Genomic DNA, 5,000 nt, shown 5'->3' with positions numbered 1-5,000 from the left:
ACAGAGAGAGCAGGTGAAAGAGAGAGGGAGGGAGAGGAAGAGTGACAGAGACAAAAAGAGAGTGTGAGAGAGAGAAGGGTGGAGAAGGAGAGAGAAGCATAAATTCAGAGAAACGAAAGGTTAAACATAGGAGGGATTAAAAGTGAGACGGAGAAAGAGAGAGGAAGAGGGAAAGAGAGAGACAGGGGAAACAGAGAGAGATTCCAAGTTGGTAATGTCTCTTAAACAAAACTTGTTTAATATCAGAAAAGGAAGCGGACATTTCTCCCTATCTACCTATCTGTCCGCCTGTCTGTCTATCTGTCTCTCTGTCAATCAGTCTATCTATCTATCTATCTATCTATCTATCTATCTATCTATCTATCTATCTATCTATCTATCTGTTTGTCTGCCTATCTATCTGTCTGTCTGTCTATTTCTCACGTCGTAACAGATTTTGTATTACTTTTTTTCGGGATCGATAAGTCAATTCTTCTCTCCTTTTCCACACACACACACACACACACACACACACACACACACACACACACACACTCTCTCTCTCTCTCTCTCTCTCTCTCTCTCTCTCTCTCTCTCTCTTCTCTCTCTGGTCTGACTTGGTTCGTGATGGATTCTCTAATATTAGAGAATTGTTCCTACAATTTCACCAAATTAAAGTCACCTATGTGCGTGTGTGTGTTGTGTGTGTATATATGTATGTGTGTGTATGTATGTATGTGCATGTGTATGTACGTATGTGCATGTATGTATGTATGTCATTCAGTTTTATCTCAAGATTTCTTGCCAATAGATAAGGAACCGGTTTCTAACCAAGATCCATGGCTTCTTTGGAATTTCAGCAACACGACATTTTTGTATGTATCTATGGGAATATGTGTGTATGTATACGTGTATGCATGTGATTTATGTATGTGTGTACTATGTATGTATGTGTGTGTATGTATACGTGTATGCACGTGCATGTATGTATGTATGTATGTATGTACGTACGTATGTATTTATATGTGTGTATGTATGTATATGTGTATGGATGTGTATATATGTATGTACGTATATATATATGTATGTACATACGTACGTATGTATGCATGTATGTATGTATGTATGTATGTGAGGAAAAGAAAGATGGACGATGGTCACGTGTAAGCAACGGGGAAGAGGAAAAAGAAAGGGAGGAGACAGAGACAGATAAAAAAACGGTGAAGGGGAGAAAAACGGAATTAGAGAAGGATGAGGAGAAAACAGCATAGAGTAGAGTCGCATCAAAACGGTTAACATGAATAGGTATATATACGACAGGCTTCTTTCAGTTTCCGTCTACCAAACCCACTCACAAGGCTTTGGTCGATCCAAGGTTATAGTAGGAAGCACTTGCCCAAGCTGTCACACAGTGGGACTGAACCTGGAACTGTGTGGTCGGGAAGCAAACTCCTTATCACATAGCCATCCCTATCTATGTGTATGTGTGTTTGTATACGTATGTATGTTTGTGTATGTGCATGTATGTTCGTGTGTGTGTTTATATATCTTCACGGTCTAAAATCAGTGTTGTGTATATTTGTACCCATTTCTGACTGATAACATAGCGGTTCGTCATGTGCAGAAAGATAAATGCCTATCGGTTTGAAATAAGAACTGTGATTGATTTCATGAATGTAAATTCTTGAAGCCGGTACTGGTATCCCACCATGACCGAAGTTGGAAGGCGGAAGTCAGTAAAAGAACATGAGAATAAAAGAAAGAATTTCACGCAGGTTTGGGTGTGTCGTTCAGAACTTCGTTTCCACTGAGGGGCACCCGGAGTAAGTGTCGTGTACTATAGCCCCGGGCTTTCCAAAGTCTTGTCAGTGGATTTTGGTAGAATGGGACTGAGAGAAGCCTGTTGTAAATGTGTGTGTGTGCGTGTGTATCTTTGTGTTTGTGTTCGGCCACCAGCATCGCTCGACAACCGGTGTTAATTTGTTTACGTCTGTGTAACCTAATAGTTTGGCATGAAAGAACGATAGAATAAGTACCAGGATTGAAAAATGAATAATGCGGCCGATATACACGAGTAGACCCTTCAACATCTCATGTTGGTCTCACTTCAATGATACAACAGATATATATATGTATATATATATATATATATATATATATATATATATATATATATATATATATATATATATATATATATATATATGTATATATATATATATATATATATATATATATATATATATATATATATAGGCAGCCATGCTGGAGCACCTCCTTTAGTCGAGCAAATCGACCCCAGGACTTATTCTTTGTAAGCCTAATATTTATTCTATTGGTCTCTTTGCCGAACTGCTAAGTTACGGGTACATAAACACGCCAACCTCGGTTGTCAAGCGATGGTGGGGGACAAACACAGATACACAGGCATATCTATCTCTCTATCTGTCTGTCTGTCTTTCTGTATGTCTTTCTGTCTGTCTGCCTGTCAGTTTGTCTGTCTGTCTGTTTGTTTGTCTGTCTATCTATCTATGTCTGGCTGTCTGTCTTTCTATATATCTATCTACCTTATGTATGTATGTATGTATGTATCTGTCTGTCTCTCTCTATCTCTCTCTCTATCTGTCGTATAGATAGATAAATACATACATACTTACATACATATACACACGTACATCTGCTTCGATATATGTCCAAACGTTAATGATGGCTAAGAAGGATGGTTGGTTAAAGAAGATTAGAAGTTTCGCTGTTTAGTCAACTAGATTTGATAGATAATAATGAAATAATGAATGACACAAGAAAGCCAAGAACCAAAAACCAAAACCAAAAATAAAAATTATACATATAAAAATACAATAAAAATAACAGGGAGCAGAATCATTCTAAGATATGTAGATATGGAGGGTATATATATAAAAAAAAGAAAACCTTCACAACAAGAACGACAATAGTAGCCACAGTAACAACAATAAACGTCATTAGGAAAATATAAATTGGAAGAAGAATAGCATAGGAGGAAGAAGAATTTAAAAAAAGCGGGAAAATATCGTAAAAAGGCAGCCATGTTATTTAGGTTAGAAATTAAGAGAAGCGTTTTTCGTTGCCAGTGATGGCAGTTGGTTAAGAAAAACAACATGTCTACCTGCAATCAAATTTCTAAACGATAGTCGCCATGATGGTTTGTTGGGTTTTTTTCTTCTCAGTATTTTTATTGATTTATTTTTATATTCTTGTATGTTTTATTGATCGTTTTCTTCTTGTTTTTCTTCTTGTGCCGTATATCTTATTGAGTTGGGGGAGCAGAAAGAGTGGATGGCGTTCCGGTAAACCCCTGAAAGCTCTACGAAACCCGTACACAAATCTATCGGTGTGTACGTGTGTGTAATATATGTAAATACAAATATAGGTATATAAACATACTTGTGTGCATATATATGCTTGCATATTTATATATATATAACTACATAATACATATGCACACACCTATATCTATGTATAATTATATATATATATATATATATATATATATATATATATATGTATATATATATATGTATATATATATATATATATGTATATATATATATATATATATATATATATATATATATATATATATACATACATATATATAATGTATATATACATATACATCTCTCTCTCTCTCTCTCTCTATATATATATATATATATATATATATATATATATATATATATATATACACACACATATATATATATACATACATACATATATATACATACATATATATATATATATATATATATATATGTATATATATATATATATATATACCTATAGAGAACTATACATATTTGTGTGTATGTGTGTATGCATGAATATCAATCCATCCATTTCTGTGTCTGTGTATAATACATACGTACACAAACACATACACACATATATACACATATATATGTGTGCACGCACATATACCAAGAAAGGACATGAAGAGAGAATGAGCGTAAAGAAAGAAGGACAAAAGGATGTCATGGCGGTGGTGGTCGTGGATGGATTAAAAAAAAATTCAGATAATGGTAATGAAGAAGTTACTGGGTAACGAGTATTGATATGGAGTTGCTGATTTGAGGAATTCAAGTGAAAAGAAAGAATAAAAACGAGGAAGAGAAAAGGTAGCTGTGATGGTGGTTGAAGTGTAGGTGGTAGCACTGATGGTTGTGATGTTAGCGATGGGGGCAGAGATGGTGTTGATGGTGGTTGTGAGGTTAGCGATGGGGGTAGAGATGATGTTGGTGGCGGTGATGGTGGTTGTGGTTGTGGTGGCAGTGATGGTGGTTGTGGTGGTGGTGATAGTGGTTGTGGTAGTAGCAGTGATGGTGGTTGAGATGTTGATGGTAGTTTCCGTTGCGACAGTGACGGTCGTAGTGGTTTGGGGTTGGCAGCGATACCGACAACAATAACAGTAACACAGACATGGAAATATGTTGGTTCTACAGGCGGCCCATTCAAGCCATCATCTTAGCAATTATAGGTCCTCCTTTAGGATATCAGAGAGGCGCAACATCACGTCCCTAGCTAACTACATATGACGTTTAAAAGAGGAGAGTATGCCATACATGCTTAAATAGAGACCCCTAGAACATCCGGAGCCGTATCTGAACAGGAGCAAACAATGTAAGCTTTGCCTGGCCGAAAGAGTAAATATCCTGAAAAATTCACTTGAACCGAGGATCCTTTTAAACAACAGAGATGTTTTGTAAGTGCCCTCATCAGAGGAAATTTGTATTAGAAACATAGAATTCCCCATTTGACGACTAGGAAAATGATACTACCTTCAGATGTCTTCGACGGGGGTCTTGCATATAACATAAACCTATCTAAGGAGGGATAACTCCCCTCGCTCAAGGTTTTGCCAGCAGAATTTCATACCGGAAATTTTTTGTTTACAATATTAACTGAGTATGACATTTTCCTCCCGCCAATTTTAGAGAGGTTACGAGTCTCACAAGTCACCTATACAGCTATACAGGTGCGAA

The 5,000-nt window shown here is 36.3% G+C and overlaps 1 long non-coding RNA gene across 1 annotated transcript in view; it reads left to right on the top strand.

Moving 5' to 3' along the window:
- The window catches only part of LOC149131150 (uncharacterized), a 559,538-nt gene that overhangs the window by 38,613 nt on the left and 515,925 nt on the right, over window positions 1-5,000 (top strand). The window lies entirely within an intron of this gene.

The sequence above is a fragment of the Octopus bimaculoides genome, chromosome 25 (genome assembly GCF_046866305.1).
Source record: "Octopus bimaculoides isolate indiv1 chromosome 25, ASM4686630v1, whole genome shotgun sequence".
NCBI lineage: Eukaryota > Metazoa > Mollusca > Cephalopoda > Octopoda > Octopodidae > Octopus > Octopus bimaculoides.
Note: the sequence above shows the minus strand (reverse complement) of the source record. Positions and strands in the feature narration are given on the sequence as shown.